This window comes from Panthera uncia, assembly GCF_023721935.1.
Source record: "Panthera uncia isolate 11264 chromosome B2 unlocalized genomic scaffold, Puncia_PCG_1.0 HiC_scaffold_24, whole genome shotgun sequence".
NCBI lineage: Eukaryota > Metazoa > Chordata > Mammalia > Carnivora > Felidae > Panthera > Panthera uncia.
In genome coordinates this window covers 55,185,410-55,207,056 of record NW_026057580.1, presented here as the reverse complement: position 1 = coordinate 55,207,056, position 21,647 = coordinate 55,185,410, and the positions used below count along the sequence as shown (strand labels likewise).

The following is a 21,647-nucleotide window of genomic DNA, read 5'->3' as shown; positions in this document are numbered from 1 at the left end:
AAAAAAAAATATTTTCCACAATATACTTTGAATAAGAAATTGTAAACCATAACAAAAAAGCAAAGCAAAACAAACTAATCACATAAATTAACATAATGAAATTGAGAAAGACAAACAAAGGGAGTTAATGATAAGTATAGAGGAAGACAATGGATCTTGCAGGTAGGACCATAGACAGAGTGATATTTTTATTGTGATTTGAACATGGGCAAGATTTGGACATAAGGTTTAGAGAAGAGGCATGGCAGTGAAGACACTGGGAGAACATTCTACAAGTAGCGATATTTTATTAGAAGGAACAGATAAGAGAAGTATAAATAACATTCAGGGAAAAGGAGATGCCCTGGGGAATAGGGTAGATGAACAAAAACAAATAAGGAGTAAGATTGGAATGTGGGCTTTATTTTCTAGGCATGAGAGAGATTTTGCAGGCTTCTTAAAATCAGAATGACATATCAAAGAAGAAAATTGGGTGATTGGGCTGCAAAAATAAGGGTGAATGTAGATGGGAAGATCTGTTGTAAGAGTAAAATACTCTCAGTTAAAGTTAATAAGGAGGCATCTCATTTTAGTTTTGATTTGTGTTTCCCTGATGATGAGTGATATTGAGCATCTTTTCATGTGTCTGTTAGCCATCTGGATGTATTCTTTGGAAAAATGTCTATTCATGTCATCTGCTTATTTTTTAACTGGATTATTTGAAATTTGGATGTTGAGTTTGATGAGTTCTTTATAGATTTTGGATACTAACCCCCTATCATATATGCAATTTGCAAATATCTTCTCTCATTCCAAAGGTTGTCTTTTTATTTCATTGATTGTTTCCTACACTGTGCAGAAGCTTCTTGAAGAAGTCCTAATAGTTCATTTTTACTTTGCTTCCCTGGCCTCTGGAGACATGTCGAGTAAGAACTTGGTCCAGCCAATGTCAAAGAGGTTGCTGCCTCTGTTCTCCTCTAGAATTTAGATGGTTTCCTGTCTTACATTTAGGTCTTTCATCCATTTTGAATTTATTTTTGTGCATGGTGTAAGAAATGTGGTCCATTTTCATTCTTCTGCACGCTGCTGTCCAGTTTTCCCAACACCATTTGTTGAAGAGACTGTCTTTGTTTCCCATTGGATACTCTTTCCTGCTTTGTTGAGATTGGCTGACCATATAGTTATGGGTCCATTTCTGGGTTTTCTATTATGTTCCATTGATCTATGTGTCTGTTTTTGTGCCAGGACCATGTTATCCTGAAGATTACAGCTTTGTAATATAGCTTGAAGTCCAGAATTGTGATGCCTCCAGCTTTGCTTTTCTTTTTCAGGATTGTTTTGTCTATTCAGGATCATTTGTGGTTCCATACAAATTTTAGGATTGTTTGTGCTAGCTCTGTAAAAAATGCTGGTGGTATTTTGATAGGGGTTGCATTAAATGTATAGATTGCTTTGGGTAGTATTGACATTTCGACAATATTTGCTCTTCCAATCCATGAACATCCCATGGGATGTCTTCCCATTTCCTTGTGTCATCTTCAAGTTCTTTCATAAGCGGTCTACAGTTTTCAGAGTACAGATCTTTTACCTCTTTTTATTCCTAGGTATCTTATGGTTTTCAGTGTAATTGCAAATGTGATTGATTCCTTGATTTCTCTTTCTGCTGCTTCATTATTGGTATATAGATATGCAACAGATTTCTTGTATCCTGTGACTTTGCTCAATTTGTGTTTCAGTTCTAGCAATTTTTTGGTGGAGTCTTTCTGATATTAAGGAGAGCACTTGTTGTGATGGACACTGGGTATTATATGTAAGTGGTAAATCACTAAATTCTACTCCTGAAACTAGAATTACACTATATGTTAACTGACTAGAATTTAAATAAAAACTTGAAACATTAAATAGAATAAATTAAATAAGAATAAAGTTAATGAGGAAATCTATTAGGGAATTTAGAATAAATTTAGAATAAAGAAGAATTAGAATTTAGAATTTAGAATTTAGAATTTAGAATAAAGAAGAAGAAATGTTTGGGCAGGTGAAACTAAAAACCCCAGGATGTTAGGAGTTTCAAGGCAGATGAGCATTGATGAAGGTAAGGGACTCAGCTTGTTTAGCCTATTTTGAGTAGATGATATTTTAAGTAGGAAAGTGAGTAGGAAAAGGAAACCTTGAATGGTTTGGACAATATTCAGATAACTTCATTTTTAGAGATGTTAATTCTGAAGAAACGATGACAGGCAAATTCTCCAGCTGCATCCAAAAAGAGACATCATCAGTGTGGCCATCGGTAATCGGGCCATGTACAAAGAAGTGTGCCATCATGCAAAGGCCAAAAGCATCAATGTGCTAAGTGGATCACTATATTTACAGCTTGTGGTGAGATTCACAATACAATTATCCAGCTATGAACATTTGTAAAATGAAAAGAATGGTGCTTAAAAATCAAGTTTAAGCACCTTTCCACAGGGCATGGATGGATGGTACTATTTTTCACCTAAAACAATGTGGTTTACTGAGAAATGAATAGATAACTTCTTTTTCCATGACCAAAATTGGAAAGTTAAAATGGACGAATAGATGGAAAAAAAGAGTCTGGACAACAGAGTATTATACACTATAAGTGAGGAGGACAAAGAGAGGGAAGGGAGGCCATCCAATATCCTGGGATAGGAAAGGCAGCAAAGGAAGCATCCCCATGTATACCTCCCAGTGCATGAGGCATACAGAAGAAATGAAAGAGACAAAGGAGAATGAGAAAACACAAACACAGTTATGAGGTTCTGTGACAAGGGTAGCAAACCCTAAGGATGATGGAAATATCATGCTAGCACACTTGGTGAGGGAGTCGGCAGTCCCTCTTGAAATGAGGATGGAGGCCCTGTGAGACAATGATCAACTCATGTGTCAACTGATGGTATCAATAAGGACTAAGCAGCTTCAGAAAATGAAAGACCAAGAGCATGAGGACAGATAGTAAATGGAATAAAACAGTTGTAGCCTTGTAGTCTTGCAAGTTATTATCAACCCTTAAGAAGGATATTAATCGTAGACTCTAATACATAGTATACTGCTCTCTTGGAGATATTCATGATTCATTGTCTGTAATTTAATGATTTATTAAATGTAGTCATTTTTTTTAAATTTAATAAGAATTCCTCTTTCAGTTATTCCCAAATAAAAGGTGCAGGGCCCTGTATTTTCTAGTGACTGCTATATCCCCAGCACCTAGCACAAATTCAGACTATAGGGAACAATAAATATTTTTGAAGTAATAAATGAGTAGGTGAGTAAATGACTAAACTCAGTCCCAAATTTACTATGGCACAGAAGTCATGTAAGAGAACTTCTTGGATTCAAGTAGACTCTAATGAACATCTTGTCTTCACAATAGAGTCAAAGTAGGAGATAAACCATCCCACCTCAGCTTCTACCAACATGGTAAAAGTCTGTCTCTGACAGTTACAGATTCAAGTACAATTCTCTCTTAAAATGTTTGCTGCTGAAGAGAGAAGTAGGACAGTGATTTAAAATGGTAGTAGTTTGGAGATATGTTTTGAAAAATTATCATTCAACATTGTCCTATGTACCTGGTGAAATGTAAAACTCTGCAACACATTAAAATGCTTTCAATGTGTACTTTCAATAGGTACTAAATAATTTAATTTAAAATAATTAAACATGTTAATAAATGTATAGGTTTATAACCAGTGTTAGAAACCATTGCCCCTATCCTCCTCACAAGGTACATTTTCTGTGAGCAGAAAAATAATTATTTGCTATTATGTAGCATGTAAGATTTAACTAACTCTACTACACTGTCTAAAAGATACTAGATGAATAGTGACCACATACATTTCAGTGATGGTGTATGGTAATAAACTGATATTACTTTCACATCAATCATTTTGTCTCTTCTAACATATTTTTCTAAACCCCTGTATTTTCTTTTTCTCAACTACATGCCCAAAATACAGTCCTTAATATTAATAGACACTTATTTTTTATTGAATATTCTATAAGGGCTCTTAATGTACTAGAGTTTTTGGCTCTCCATTTTGGTTCTTTATACTTAAGCCAGCTGTACAAGGTTCCATTTTTGTACATACAACTACTTTTAGCACAGTAGACTGCCAAATTTCACGGACTTTTTTTTTCATGCTGCCTGTGCTATATTTATTATTCTCCTCAGAGTTTTCAAATTTAACAAATTCACAGATGCTTTCTCTGTCTAGGCTCATTTATGTAGATTTTTTAACAGTAAATATGTCTACTGACCCACTCAACACTTCTCTTCTTGCAGCTCTGGTAAATTCTTGGTGTTTTAATCATCCCTTCTTCTCCTCAGAAACTTGCCTTAGTATAATCATTTCATTATGTGATGTTTGAAAACTGTTCTTAACCATGATAGCATGGAGGTTAATAGGACTTAGAATATTGTTTGCAGAGAATTTTATGATCTTCACACACCCATTTGTTTTTTATTAAAAGACATTTTAACCCCACCCCACCCCCATTGAGGAGAGATCAATACAACTTTATGTTTTATGATCAAGAGTTCTTGGCAGGACACCTCATTGATTTCAGAGACAAATTTGAACATATTCTTGATGATGCTGGAAACTAATATCTTAGCAGTGAAATCTTTTTTTTTTTTTTTTTTTGGACCATGTCCAACGAAATTTCCAGAAAATTTAGTTATTATTTAACAAGAAGAAATAAGCTATATTTTCCTTTGGTAAATTTCATATTCTCCTCCCTACATATCCTAGGCATTTAAATTGTAAGGAAAAAATATAATTAGAAAAAAACTGTTAACTATTCTCTTAAAGTATAGAGATAAGAATGACCTTTAATCTTATTAGTAGCTTGAGTTTAAGATGATGATCTAATATCTTTGTTTTAATTCTAAAATTATAGCTTTCCACATCTTTCTGTTGACCTGATGCTTAGGACATTAGAGAATGCCTGTATAATTGAAATATTAGCATTTTTAATGATACTGGATTTGAAAGACTTTATTCTTAGGATCAGTGAGTCACATGGTAAATTCCACTTTAGTTGTTCATGATGATGACACCATTTCTTTATACTACAATTTCCATGTGTGCATGAATGATGTTATTTGATCTGTGTTAAAAAATAAACACTCATTAAATTTCTTGTCAATCTCTAGTCTAGCACAGTTAATTCCACTCAGTAGTTACTGTTGACGATAATAAATTGAGAGAACGAATTAGCCACAGCATTTCTGATGCAAATTTTGCATTTGGTTAAAAACGATAAATGTTGAGGATCTAAGTGCTACTGAGATTATCAATTTCCCTGCATTTGATGAAAGTCTGTTTTGTTTACTTTCTCATGGACTTATATTACCATGTTCTGCCTATCATAACTGATGCTTCTGTAACAGCCACTTTTTTAAAGATCTTCATTCTTTTATATACCTAATCGAGAAGTTATACTGAGATTTAATGACTCTTAATAGACACAATAGACACTTAACTAATGTTATCTCTTTTGCTCTTCTGTTAGCACCTGGAAATTAAACCTACAATACCAATCAGAACTGAAATCTCAGACTGAGAATAGACTGATGAAAAAAAAAATCTGTAATTATAGTTCCAAGAGAAATTACTGGGATAAAGTTAAACGCTGTTTGTCCATGGCTCTCAAAATGCAAATTTTGGTATGAATTTCTATTTTAATAATATATAAGGACATTTCAGTTAACTTCCAAAGAAAATTAAAATGTTGTCAATAATTTCATATATTCTGTTTTCCTTTTATGCCATTGGAGTCCATTTTTCAATACTTGGTAGACATATTTTTTAATGTATTACTATTACAGAGTGAAATCCCATTTGACATACCAGAGATTATGAACCTGCTTTAGTCTAAGGATAATTGTATTAATTTTTCCCTTAGATTAATTTCTATAAATGGCTTTCCTTCTTTCAAATGGACATTGGATTCTCATAAAACTAAATTATTTTGTGGATTTTAAAATATCATATTTAAAGTATGCAGAATCCATTGGAACAATAGACAAATTCTCTAAAGTTATTCTCTTTAGGGATCGTATTTTTCATAAACATTCTTTTAATAGATATCAGACTGAAATTCAATCTAGAACATATGAACTGAAAACATAGAAGAAATATAGCTAGTTAGTATTTAAAGAGAAGATTAATGGGGAGGAAAAAAGGTATGCCCCTGGCCAAATGAAACAGTGAAATTGTTTTATTTTAAACTCATAGATGAATGATTCATATAAAATACTGCACATGTAAAAATAAAGAATTTTAGAAGAGTTATCAAACAATAATTTAAGCATAATATGGTGTCATACTTGGCAATATGAAAATAAAGTAGACTATACTTGCCCTAAAAATATTCAACACAGACCATACTAAAAATGATCAACGTAGCCATAATACTGATTAAAAAGGATGGTTTTATTTTGTACGCTTCGTTAAAAGTAAAACTATAGAGAAAATATAGAGGCTTAAGAGCAACCAAGTTAGAAACTAGAATTGTTCATCTGTAAACTGACCAGAACTTTACCAGAATACCTGGTAAAAGAATAGTAAGAGACAGATCTAAATGACACTAAACAATCAGAATAGTATTTAGTTTAGAATTGGACATATTAGCTATATACTAATGATGGCAATATGGCAAAACTGATTTCACAGCCACAGAATTTTATTCTGACAGCACAAAACACATAAATCTCTAATTGGATTATTTAATAATATGCATTATCATTTAAATTTATTTTTACACATTAAAAAATATTCTACATTTAATGTAATCCCTACCAAATACCACCAGCATTCTTCACAGAACTAGAAAAAATAATCCTAAAACTTGTATGGAACCACAATAGACCCCAAATAGCCAAAGCAACCTTAAAAAAGAAAAGAAGGCATCACAATTCCAGACTTCAAGTTATATTAAAAGCTGTACTAATTAAAACAGTATGGTACTGGCACAAAATAGACATGTAGGTCAATAGAACCGAATAGAAAACCCAGAAATGAACTCACAACTATTATGATCAATTAATCTTCAACAAAGCAGTAAAGAATATCCAATGGGCTAAAGAAAGTCTTTTCAGCAAATGGTTTTGGGAACACTGGACAGCAACATGCAGAGGAATAAAAGTGGACCACCTTCTTACACTGGATACAAACATAAATTCAAAATGGATGACAGACCTAAGTGTGAGACCAGAAACCATAAAAGTTCTAGAAAAGCACACAGACAGTAACTTCTTTGACATCAGTCATAGCAATTTCTTTCCAGATACGTAACCTAAAGCAAGGGAAACAAAAGAAAAAATAAACTATTGGGACTACAGTAAAATAAAAATTTTCTGCACAGTGAAGGAAATGATCAACAAAACTAAAAGACAACCTATGGATTAAGAGAAGATATTTGCAAAGGACATGTCTGGTAAGGGGTTAGTATCTAAAATATATAAAGAACTTATGAAAGTCAACCACCAAAAAATAAGTAATCTGATCGAAAATAGGCAGAAGATAGGAACAGACATTTTTCCAAAGAAGACATACAAATGACCAACAGACCCATGAAAAGATGCTGAACATCACTCATCATCAGGGAAATGTAAATAAAAAAGACAATGATATATCACCTCACACCTGTCAGAATGGCTAAAATCAACAATACAAGAAACAACAAGTGTTGGGGAGGATGTGGAGAAAGGGAACCCTCTTGCAATATTGATGAGACTGAGAACCGGTAAAGCCACTCTGGCAAACAGTATGAAGTTTCCTCAAAAAGTTAAAAATAGAACTACCCCAGGATCCAGTAATTACACTAGTAGGTATTTACCCAAAAAATACAAAAATACTAATTCAAAGGAAAATATGATCTCCCAATGTTTATAGCAGCATTATCTACAATAGCTAAATTATGGAAACATCTCAAGTGTCCATCAACTGATGACTAGATAAGGAAGAGGTGATATATGTAACTGATGGAATATTATTCAGCCATAAAAAAAGAATGAAATCTTGCCATTTGCAACAACACGGATGGAGTAAGAGAGTATTATGCTAAGTGAAATAAGTCAGTCAGAGAAAGACAAATACGATAGGATTTCACCCAGATGTATACTTTAAGAAACAAAACAAATGAGCAAAGGGCAAGAAAAGAGAGAGAGGGCAAACCAAGAAACAGACTCTTAACTATAGAGAACAAACTGATGGTTACCTGAATGGAGGTGGGTGAGGGGATGGGTTAAAGAGGTGATGGGGATTAATGGGTGCACTTGTGATGAGCACTGGGTGTTGTATGGAGGTGTTAAATCACTATATTGTACATCTAAAATTAATATTATATTGTATGTTCACTAACTGCAATTTAAATAAAAACTTTAAAAAGTAGTTATTCTAATTGATATAATTCACAATAATTACATCAGAATCTCAAAACAATTCACTGTTTACTTACAGCTTCTGAAGAACTTAGAACAGTACCTAGTATACAATAAGCTATACATGTTTTATTAATGCTATATATTATGTTGTATTATATAAATATTTATAAGCACTCTATATATTATTGCTATTCATTCTCAAAGACGTTTTAAAATTTATATAACCCTTAAATGGTAGCTGTAGATATGAAATCAACTGCTCTTACTAGGGAAAATTTAAAAATCAATGCCTTCAGTTAAAATTCAGAGGGTTGGTTATAAAAGTGAATAGAGAGTTCAGTTTTATATAATGCATATACAGAGTGCCTAATCTACATATAATTTATACAAATGTTCCCACAGTTGGAGACTTAACTCCTGAGAAGTTTTAAAGGATATTCTGTGTAGGCAGGAAACATTTACCATGATTCCAAATGTTTCCGAGAAGCTTTTTTTTTTTTTTTTTTTTTTTTTAATGTTACTCACAGGGGTGGGTTGGGACTAGTCTGACCTCCATTGCCCACAGAGTCCCATGTCTTTGGCAGAATTCTCAATGATAGAAGGGGATGACTTGGTTTCTTTCCAAAGAGCACTAAATGAATAGGCTGCTTTCCTTCTGATTTTACAGATGATAAGTCCTTTAGAATGTCCTTAACAATTGGGCTTCTTTGGAAATAAGTGAATTTCAGAATTTAGCATCTTCTAACACTAGCTGAGGCCTCCTGTGCTCTTACACAAGAGAACAGACCCCTCAGGAGTGACACAGCTCCTTTCCCAGCTACAAATGGTGCCATAGAAACCAGAACAGCTTTGAGAATGTAACCACTGGGTTGCTGTGTTTAGATTAGTGGCAGTATTAACCATCAATCCTATTTAATCTTTGGGCTGTCCTCAGTGATTGGTGGAAATTATAAAGCATGTGTCGGAATGCTTCTGTTTCAGTGTCGGGGGCATAGGGACCCTAGCATGAGAGCCTGATCAGGAACATTCAGGGCAATTAGGCCATCTAAAAGCATAAAATATCATGAAGACTTCAGTTTTTCCATTTCATTTTCTTTTAAAATGGAATTTATTTTCATCTGGTCCATTATTTAAAAAGTCTAATGACTTAGCGGATATATATTTTTAATGTTTTATTTACTTTTGAGAGAGAGTGTGTGAGCAGGATAGGGGCAGAGAGGAAGACAGAAGATCCAAAGCAAGTTCTGTGCTGACAGCAGCAAGACCAATGTGGGGCTTGAATTTGCAGACTGTGAGATCATGACCTGAGCTGAAGTTGGACACTCAACTGACTGAACCACCCAGGTGCCCGTCACTTAGCTGATGTTTTTTAATAAAAAATAAACTTTACCATATTTATAAGATAATTGAGCTTCAACAAGTTATTTTTATTTCTGAATATCTGTTTTCCCCTTCGTAAAATAGTGATATTAATAATAACAATACCTGCCCCCATAGAATTGTTGAAGGAATTAAATGAGGTAATACACAGAACAGTACATTTTCTGAAACACAATATATCCTCCGTAAGTGCAATAATGATGATGATCATCAATTTTTCTCAAAGAGCATTTACTAGTAATAGTAAAACAATAATTTACATGTATCAAATGCTGACAATACACCAGACACTTTTCCAAGTATCTTGTAAGATTATTAAATTTCATTTTTTTAATTCATTCAACCTACTTATCCAGTGCCTAATTCGTGCAGGTTATGTTCTAAGTGCCATATAAACAGACAAAAACACACCCTATAGTGATATATTTACTTTACGGGACTGAATATAGAACCTTAACAAATACTTGGACTTTTAATGTATTAATGACATGGGGAAGCCGAAAGCAGGGTATATGGAAGGTTTATCGGAATTTCTGTCACGGAGGGCAGTCTAGAGAGGCTGTCTCTGAGAAAGTGGTATTTATGGAAAGACTTGGAGGAAATGAGGAGTAAACACAGGGATGCTGAGGAGGAATGCTCCCGGCAAAGGGGGCGGAGTGTTCAAATCCCTGAAGGAGGAGTAGCCTCGGCACGCTTGGTGAAGCACCAGGGAGGCCAAGGTGGCTGGCCTTGCAGGGTCAAGGTGGAAGCAAGGGAGGATGCTACCCAGAATCTCAGAGGGGGGCTTGGCCCTGCGGGCACCCTGACTTCATACTCAGTCGCACGAACTGTGAGACAATGAATTTCTATTTTTGTCAGCCATTCATTCTGTGGCACTGTTACAGCCGTCCTGGGGAGCTGACACACTCCGTGCTCCGTGTTCTGACTTCCGAGAGAAATACAGAAGGGTAAACTATACTACTCCAATACTTTCAGAGTGCCCTCTTTACAAAGAGAAAGCAGATTTCTTCTCTTAAGCAAAGGTGTGGACAACAAAACATATCTTGAGTGACGTGATGAATTATCAAATGTAACTACAGCAGCTAAGGCTTGAGTGTTTAAGTTTTTGTTTTTTTGTTTTTTGTGGGTTTTTTTGGCTGACATCTATTGAGTTTACTGCACAACACACACCATGCTATGTTCATTAACCTGTACTGCTGTCAGAGCAATTCTATGAGTTAAGGGCCATTTATAGCTCTCCATTTTTTCAAAGGAGAGGTAGAGTGACTTTGGAAGTTTGGTGGCAGTTTGAACCTAGACCATCTGACCTCTCACTGCTGTGCATAACCTATGCTCCCTGCAGCATTCTGTCTTAGAACCACTACTGCATCGGCTACATTTTTAAAAAGACAATGCGGTTTCTTTAGTTATTAATTTAAAACTTCCGTCACCTTGTTTTCCTGAGCCTTTTGTTTGTTTGCTACTGGTCTTTAATTTCTTTGCCTGTAGTTTGCTTTCAGTTCCATCAGCTACTTTGATGTCTGTTTAATATTGAATTAGCATTCCAGCAATCTCTCTGCCAGCACTAAATTGGCTCATTTTCTCTTCAACAGTTCGGTACACTGACCATGTACAGCAGCCTGTGTGATTTGCTAAATTGAGTCACTTGTGCTGTTATTTATGCTTACTATGAACTATTATTTACATGGCAAGCTGTAATCTTGATTTATAATGATAACATTAATTGACTGCATTTGACTGTGCACCTTAACTCTACATAATTTGCCTATAAATTTTCAGAATTTTGTGTTGTTTAGCATGGGAGGCTCATGACCATTTTTGCAAGGCTGCCCTATCGATGTTGTTCTCGCTAATTGGCTGGAGGTGGTGTAGAGCTTAACCTTAGAGAAAGGTTTACGGTTTTCTGCCAGAACAAAATTCCCCTTTATCCCACCTTAGCAATGTTTTCCTCTCCTACTGCTTTCTAAATCACAAGGCCATGAGACCACTGGTTTCCACCTGTGACCAGATAAATTCACCATTCAGTCACAAACATGAATTCCCATGAAAATCCAACTGAAGCTAATAGAAAAGGCAGAGATCAGTAGGAAGTTACAATGGCTTTTCCATTAAGCTCTCTGCATCTGTTGGTTTTAATAACTGGCATTACCTACTTTAGTCTCCACACCAGTGTTCTGCACCTAGGCTTTGTGTCAGAACCACCTGTGGAATTTTTTAAATGGTACGTGGGGTGAAAAACTTTTTATTTCATTGTCTTTCTCAGGGGGTGGAGGGGGCAGGGAAGGATGCTGGCAAATCTGTTTGTAAATCACAGCACATCTAATGCACCGCCCAACTGAGAAGTTTCTCTCTCCACGGTCAGAAGGTAAATGAGGAACAGGATGCGAAAATACACTGTCAGAGCCCCACTCCATTCTGGGAAACTGGTGAACAGACCATATTTAGAGAGGTTCCACGTCTGGTTTGAATCACTTTGGGTCACTTATCCTTTCTCACTCTGCCGTTTCCGTAAGACACACCTTTGTGTTTAACCTCAAATGACTTAGTAAAATAGCTCAGGGAGGAAAGGGAACCAATAATGCTGAAGGCAAAATGAGAAGCCCCACAGTTTCATGAAGTCAATGGTTCACCTATAGAGTTAATTGGGAACTACCTCACTTTCTTCACCAACTGCCTCTCTGGGCCCTCCCAAAGGCCTGGTCAACACAGGGCAATTTCTCTTCTTTGTCCTAATCTGGAGATGGCAATAAATAGGTACTGTTATGCTTTCAAGATAAACTGCATTCCACTTAAAATATTTAATATCCCCAGTAATACTTCACACACATTGTAGATCGATCAATTCATTTGTCTATTATCTGGTTTTGAACAGAAGATAAAATGATCACTTTGTAGAGTAAAAATAAACAAAATGCAAGTCTATCTAATGTTACAATTATTCCAATTTGATGACCTGCCCCCTGTGCAGCTTTACGCATTGATAATGCGTGGTGCTTTGCTATGAGTGACAGAGCCCTGGTATCTAAAAAGCAGAACTGTTAGCAAATTAATGGATTGGAAGATTCAAGGAAGTAAATATGATAATTCTCCCCGAATTCATATAGGTTTGAAGCAATTTCTGTCAAGATCAGAACATAGATTTTGGTAGACATAAAGACGTTTATTATTATTTTTACATGCAAGGGCATGGGACCTCAAAAAAGAAGAATAGGGGCACCTGGATGGCTCAGTTAGTCAAGTGTCCAACTCCTGATTTTGGCTTAGGTCATGATCCCAGGGTCATGGGTTCAAGCTCTTCATCGGGCTCCGTGCTGAGCGTGGAGCCTGCATGAGATTCTCTTGTCTCTGTCTCTGCCCCTGCCCTGCTCTCTCTCTTTCTCTAAAATAAAGTTAATTTAAAAAATAAAATACACATAAAAAGTAAAGTGGAAGGAATCACTCCACCCAATTTTAATATTTACTACATAGTAAGCATAATTAAGACACTGGTATTACTGGCAGAATAGATATATAGAATTTGTCTGATTTAATTTTTCTATCTACAACCAAGGAAAGAATATCCTGTTCTTTGAATAGCTTCGTTTGGCATTTGTGACCAGCATGGTTTAGGAGTGATGCATGGACAAAAATGTTCAGCCATTAGGACCTATTATATCATTCAGTAAACTTCCTTTTTCTTTTTTTAAGTTTATTTATTGACTTTGAAAGAATGAGCAAGCTGAGGAGGGGCAGAGTGAAGGAGAGAGAGAGTCCCAAGCAGGTTCCACACTGCCAGAGTGAAGCCATATGCAGGGTTCAAACCCATGAGAACATGACCTGAGCCAAAATCAAGAGTCAGAGGCTTAATGGACTGAACCACCCAGGCACCCCAGTAACCTTTCTTTTTCTTTCAGCATTTTAAATATTCAAGTGATTGTTTCAATATGACAGTACTTTTCTACCTGTATGTAATTGTTACTAATTGTTATTCTTTGATGATGTACATATAATTGTAACAAATTACAGAAATATACTTTTTTAAATTTAATTTTAGGGGCGCCTGGGAGGCTCAGTGGGTTGAGTGCTCAACTTTGGCTCAGGTCATGATCTCACTGATTGTAGGTTCAAACCCCACATTGGTCTCTGTGCTGACAGCTCAGAGCCTGGAGCCTGCTTCAGAATCTGTGTCTCCCTCTCTCTCTGCCCCTCCCCCACTCACGCTCGCTCACTCTCTCAAAAATAAATAAACATTAAAAAACATTTTTAATAATAATAAAATTTGAAGACAAAATTTGAAACTCATTGGCCATATTTAATTTGAAATTATAATGGGGAATGTGGAAAATTCTATTACATGAAGCCACAAATGTAATTTTATAAATTTCTCCCTTGGTAAAATTTGCCAATATATATTTCAGTTAATAAAATCCTAAATTGAGGGCGCCTGGGTAGCTCAGCTGTTAAGCATGTGACTTTGGCTCAGGTCATGATCTCATGGTTCGTGAGTTCAAGTACCACATCAGGTGAGCTAGTCCCTTGCTTTAGGTGAGCCCCACTTCCCACTTCTCTCTCTCTCTCTCTCTCTCTCTCTCTCTCTCTATCCCTCCCGAGATTCCTTCTTTCTTTCTCTCTCTCTCTGCCCCATGCTCACTTGCACTCTAAATAAATAAATAAATTCCTAGATTGACAAGTTTCAAATGTTTATCTTGCCCCACTCTCTCTACTCCAAAAAGAGATGAGACCACTTATCTTAGGTCAAAATAATCTGTGAATTTAACCAAGTATGATCACCTCTCCATCCTGTATTTTTTCTATTTTGCTTAACTGCTACAAATTAGATTTTGGATAAAAGAACAATTCTGATCCTGTTTTTTAACCTTCGTTTTTGAAATTGTGAGATATGGTCACTTTGCAAGCCAACTGCATGGAAAAGTTTCTTCAGTGCAGATTTCCAGGACCCACTTCAGACCTACTGAATCCAAATCTCTGCACGTCGGCCCCAAATCTGTGTTTTTAAAAGTTCTCCATATGATTCTTAACCTGCCATAAATTTTTAGTCTTACTCCAGAGAATGTTTTTCTCTAGACTCCAAAATATTTTCTTCTCTGTAGACTCTATAGCACATATTAGTAAAATTATGCATCCTAAAATCACTTTGACAATCACTATTGTTATTTCCTTTCCTTTGTTGAAACAGTGGTTCATTTGTAACACCCACATGCATTTATTTTGACAAAAATCATACCATGAACATGAGATGAATTAGACATGATTTCATCTGCAAATGCCCATTTGCTTTTATTATTCATTTGTATTAATTCAATCCAGACCAACCTATTTTCCTAAAATAACATGAGAAGCATTAAACCCAGAGAAAGCAGTGAAAGAACTGAGATTATTTTGCTTGAAGCCTAGTCTGCTATAAAGCAGGCACAATGTATCTATGTTAGGAGATCCACGTTCTACTCCTTTCTCACCAAGCATTTTCATTTTCCCCTGTGATCTTCAGTTTTTTGTGCAGATTATTATACAGATACTTAACAGAGGAGTAGAATTCTTAGAAGCATAAGGCTTTCATGGCCACTCCATACATTGTGTCTTGTGCGCGCGCGCACACACACACACACACACACACACACACACACACACACACTTAAATACAGGCTCAACAATAACCCATTAGTCTCCATCTTTAAAGGACAGGATATCAACAAATTGGTGTGAAACTGCGGCAGAAGATTTTCATAGCTATGCTCTGAAATGGTGTAGCAATAGGCAGGATTATTTTACAATTGGATTAAAAAATTTATTATTTAAAGATCAGTGACCCTGCCCTCCCAGATACTATGCCACCTCCTGTTACCACAGACTCAGTCCTTCCACAATTGGTCATGATCTTGATGCCTCTTTTTAAACTTGTTTCTTTCAATATTTACTTCTCCACTCTGCGTTTTCAGTGTTTCCCTCCATTAAAATCATTCCTGCATTCAAATATGCCCTGCTATACTTCTATATTAAATAATAATAATAATAATAATAAGTAAAAACCCCTCTCTGACAAACCTTACATCTAACATATAAAACCCTTCTGCTTTTCTTCATGTAAGTTTCTCAAAAAAGCCATTTAGGATGACTGTTTTCATTTAATCCAATTTCCTTTCACTCCAAAATGTACTCCAATCTGGCTTCTACTCAAATTGCTACAAGAAAACTGCTCCCTCATCAGTCCTTAATGGCTAATGGATTTAAATGACCCCACATTTTAATCTCTAGCCATGAACCTGCTAACAAGATGCAAATTTATGTATGCACCTACCCAACTGACACATTCACCAGAACGCTTCCGGATGATAAACTTTTATGTTCCAAAATTTACTTTTTGCTCTTTTCGATCAGATTTTGCTTAATTTCTTGCTTTGTTTTTTCTCATTTTTTTTAAATGGCACCTCCATGATGCAGATACTCAAAATAGATATTTTTAAATCGTTCTTGTCACTTCTCTCATTCTCTGCTCTTGCTCAGTCTGTTCTCATTCTCTGTAATTCTTGACTTGTAGTTGTTTGCATTTCTATTGGCATCACTAACTCATGACACTATCATTTTTTACTACAATAGACTCCTGTTTTGTGTGCTTGCTTTATTCTTGCCCTCAAATATGTCATTATTCATAAATTTCAAAATGCTATTTTGCAACTGGACACTTAATCATGTTATCACCCTACTAAAAACAAAATTCAATGGCATTCAATGAGTTATTCCAGGAAGTAAAACTGACCCTATAGGATCTTGGTTTGAATACCTCCCCAACTTCATCTCTAGACATTTTCTCCTTAACTCACTGTGTCAGTAACACTGTCCTCCTTCCAGTTCCTTGAATTTACTGACTTCCTACACCAGGCATTCGCACATGCTATCAATTCTATGAAATGTCCTTCACTTGTCTACAATTTCGTCAAAGTCCAGACCTTAATTTAAATTCCATGTCCTCAGACTCTGCCTTAATTCTCTTAAACTTATAAAATGTGCTTCTTTGGGATAGGTGATTTTTCAAAAAAAAAATGTGCTCTTGTATTCATTTCTTTATTTTCAGTTTGTGTTTCCTACTAAAGTGTAAGTTTCATGAGAGCATACCTTGTATTTTTTTAACACGTATACCTGACACTTGTCATAGAACGTGGAAATATAAGGTATTCAATAATTATTTGTTGAATAAATGGATTAAATGATAAACAAACTGTGATAAACTTTACTTCTTTCTTTCAAGATCTCAGACTAGCATATGATGATGCATCTATGACATGTGTTACATGATATAAAGCCAAATAATATACAACATTTAGGGATTCTGAATTTGTTTTAGCAAATTAATGTAACCTCATTATAAATTGCTTGGAGCTATCCATTTACAAAATAATGCTACAAATGTGTAAAATGAAAGCACTGAAAAATGATTCCAATTTTAGAAAAGAACATTTTGAATGAGAACGTTAACATTTGCAAAAACATTTATTTTCAATTTTTAGCAAGATGACTAAATGGCAATATGTGCTTTTGCTTTCTGCACGAAGGTGTAGCTGGTTGATTTTACGTATATGCTGGAGTATATTACATACTAAAACAACATGTTGAATCCAATTGCTCTCATTTCTCAATTTCAGCCCAGGATATGTTGTAATAGAGTCACGATCTGCTTAATGACACTATGACTTCTGCTTAATATGAGTTATAAATTTTCATTCTGGCATCTGTGTAAGGTGGTGCACCCTACCTGGTAAGTGACAATTCTCTAAGGACAAAATGATTAAAAGGATTTTTCAAGGTGCCAAGTTCAAGGGTTGGCTTTCACGGGCATCTGATTCCAATTCACATACTCTGGTCCACTAAGCCGTTCTGCCTTTTCTTATAAGGATCACTGAAACCATATATACTCAAGTCCTGAACTCAAGTGAAACGTCGTAAGGACTTTTCTGGGCTTTATACGTTAACCTTTCTATGTTTTCAAGCTTAAATTATCAACCTTGGTTTTCTCTGTCAAAAGAGGCCAAGTGAGCACTTGTGAAGCTTTACAATTTTTTTTTTTTTTTTTTTTTTTTGGTGGATAACAAGAAGCCCAGTGGCAGGGAGAATTTTGGAGATTTTTTATTAGGTCTTTGTTATTCAAACAAGCCCTCTACTAAATAGAAATTTCAGGAATTTGGCATAACTTGGAAGCCTAGCTATCTTGAAGGTATGAAATCAGGAAGCCAAATTAAAAGTTAAGAATTTACAAAAGCCTGTTAATGATTGTCTTCATATCTTAGAAGAATATAGGGTGCCTCCTGTAAAATTGGAAGCATATTACCTTTCATGATCTTTCCTATTTCTTCTTTCTTGGGTGTCTGTGGTTTATTCCCTATCCAGCAAAAAGGGGGCTGAGAGAGAAAGATTGCTTAAAGCAAAAAGGGGACTAAGTGAGAAAGATTGCTTACTAAAGACCTATGTCAATTACTTACAAGGGTGGTTGGAAATCTGCATTGTCTCTTTCTAATTTCATTCTACTTGCATGGATTTGATGTACAGCCAAGAAAAAAATATTTTCTCAATTGTGGCAGATTTGATCATGGATTGACAAAGTGATGTCTGTTATGTAACAGGAATAGAAGCATTATTTGACCAACTAACAAACTAAAAGCGCTCTATTGGTATTTTGAGATTCATCTACAATCAAATGCCCCGCTTATTAATAATGAAGTATTTTTTTCTTCCATTATAACAGCTAGACTATTGATAAAGTGGTGAAATAAAAAACATAAATGCCCACTTATGTATTTATATATTTTTAGTGCTTAAAAATTTTCAGTCTGGCATAATTGACAAAATTATAAGATCTTTAAAGTGTACAACATGATGATTTCATATACATAAACATTGTGAAAAGACTCCCCCATTGAGTTAATCAACACACCATCCCTTCATATATTTTACCTTTTTTTTTAATGGTGAGAACATTTAAGTTCTATTTTGTTAGCAAATTTCAACTGTACAATACAGTGTAAATAACCATGTTTTATGTTAGATTCTCAGATTATAAATCCTTTTTTTTTCTTTTTTTTTTTTTTTAGATTCCACATATAAGTGATACATTGCAGTATTTGTCTTATCTTTCACTGTCTGGCTTATCTCCCTTAGCATTATGCTCTCCAGGTTGTTCTATATTGATGCGTATGGCAGGATTTTCTTCTCTTTTTAAGGCTAATATTCCATATTGTATACATTACATTTTACTCATCCATTCATCTATAGACAGACACTTAGGTTGTTTCCATACATTGGCTATGGTAAATAATGGTTCAATGAATATGGGAGTGCAGACATCTCTTTGAAATAATGCTTTTGTTTGCTTTGAATATTTGGTTCATTTTAAAATGGACTTTTATCTTCTTTACTGAATTTAAAAGTTTGTTTTAGTTATCACAAATTGATCTTTGAGTCACATATGACCAAAACAATTGTCTCCATAAACCTGATTTTTGGCAGTAGAAAATGATGAACTATTTCATCTGCCATAAAGCTCTCATGACTTGAAGGAGGGTTAGAGGTGAGTGATGAGCAGACAGCATGAGGAGTTGAGGAACTTTTAAATTGTCATTTTACTTCCTTCTGGTTCAAATCTACCTAAAGAATTTTGAAGGAAACTACTTCCAATATATTTCTAAATTTTACTCATTTCCAGTATTGATCTCTGGAAGCTTTTCTTTTCTTTTTTTTTTTTTTTAAGATTGGAAGCTTTTCTTAAGGGAAAATGCCATAAAAGTGCAAGTGCTTCCATGAGATTGTTCTAAGTAGTCTTAATTGTTTTGGTGATGGCGGGAGAGAAAAATCAAAGGAGACGGAATTTGGAAATGTGTTTATGAGTATGAGAGAGCTACCAACCTTATATAGAATGTTATAAAAAAGGTTTATCTGACCTGGATTGAGACACTGGATACAAAGTTGAAAGATACTCTTAGCCATCATAAGGTCAATAAAGTGTCCCTATGCTTGTTTTGTATTTTCTACTTTATACTAATCAATACCACTACCACTTATCCCATCTCTATTACCACTAGGATTGCTACTATCAAATTAACAATAATTATGTTATTTTTACCATCATAGCAAGTCAAGAAAGTCACAAGTCTAAATATTCTATATACAGTTTTTTTTTCTCATTTCTCTCATATATTGTATAGGTGAGCATTTTCATTGTGTGTCTATTTTAGATACAGTAATGCAGATAACTAATTTTTCCACCAAATTTTTCCACCAAAAACTAAACCCTCATAGGAGTCCAAAAGTGGCATTTCATGTCATCTTTCCTTTATCAGATAACTCAAAATTCAAATAGAAAGTCATAAGATTTTACTCAAAAATCTAACATGTTTAGCTCTTAGAACCTCACATGGAATAGACCCTCCAGACTGACTACCAATAGTCACCATTTTGTGAATTTGATGGATCTGGTAGGTTATCTTTTACATGTTTATATGTTCTTAAAAGAGTATGCTCACTGCATAAACATTCAAATAGCTTATAAAACAATTAGCAAGCATTGTGATGTAGAATACATTCTATTTTTAAGTGATAAATATAGATTTTGTTTAAAGTTTAGCAATTACACTAAGGATCAGTGTTGGAGTTTAGATGAACAGAGGCTTCATGGAGGTGACTGCATTTGATCTTTTTATTTTTTTCAAGTGTGTGGGATTTGTTCTGGGAAAGGAATAATTTTTTTGAGGCCTTGAGTAAATATTTATTTTACTCAAGTATTTATTTCTTTATTTTATTTTTTTAACTTTTTTTAAAATTTACGTCCAAATTAGTTAGCATATAGTGAAACAATGATTTCATGAGTAGGTTCCTTAATGCCCCTTGCCCATTTAGCCCATCCCCCCTCCCACAACCCTTCCAGCAACCCTCAGTTTGTTCTCCATATTTATGAGTCTCTTCTGTTTTGTCCCACTCCCTGTTTTTATATTATTTTTGTTTCCCTTCCCTTATGTTCATCTGTTTTGTCTCTTAAAAGTCCTCATATGAGTGAAGTCATATGATGTTTGTCTTTCTCTGATTAATTTCGTTTAGCATAATACCTTCCAGTTCCATCCATGTAGTTGCAAATGGCAAGATTTCATTCTTTTTGATTGCCAAGTAATACTCCATTATATATATATATATATATATATATATATATATATATATACCACATCTTTTTATCCATTCATCCATTGATGGACATTTGGGCTCTTTCCATACTTTGGCTATTGTTGATAGTGCTGCTATAAACATAGGGTGCATGTGTCCCTTCAAAACAGCACACCTCTAGCTCTTGGATAAATACCTACTAGCGCAATTTCTGGGTCGTAGGGTAGTTCTATGTTTAATGTTTTGAGGAAACTCCATACTGCTTTCCAGAGTGGCTGCACCAGCTTGCACTGCAGCCAACAATGCAAAAGAGATCCTCTTTCTCCGCATATTCGCCAACATGTGTTGTTGCCTGAGTTGTTAATGTTAGCCATTCTGACACGTGTAAGGTGGTATCTCATTGTGGTTTTGATTTGTATTTCCCTGATGATGAGTGATGTGGAGCATTTTTTCCTTTGTCGGTTGGCCACCTGGATGTCTTCTTTGGAGGAGTGTCTATTCATGTTTTTTGCTCATTTCTTCACTGGATTAGTTGTTTTTTGGGTGTTGAGTTTGATAAGTTCTTTGGATACTAACCCTTTATCTGATATGTCGTTTGCAAATATCTTCTCCCATTCTGCTGGTTGCCTTTTAGTTTTGCTGATTGTTTCCTTTGCTGTACAGAAGCTTTTTATTTTGATGAGGTCCCAGTAGTTCATTCTTGCCTTTGTTTCCCTTGCCTTCGGAGACGTGTTGAGTA

At 35.0% G+C, this 21,647-nt stretch overlaps 1 long non-coding RNA gene across 1 annotated transcript in view; it reads left to right on the top strand.

The window, feature by feature from the left end:
• Positions 1-2,002: 2,002 nt before the first annotated feature.
• The window catches only part of LOC125938705 (uncharacterized), a 39,248-nt gene continuing 19,603 nt past the window's right edge, over positions 2,003-21,647 (top strand). Inside the window, exon 1 of the long non-coding RNA XR_007462776.1 lies at positions 2,003-2,074. This is a non-coding gene — a long non-coding RNA (uncharacterized LOC125938705). The remainder of the gene's footprint in view (positions 2,075-21,647) is intronic.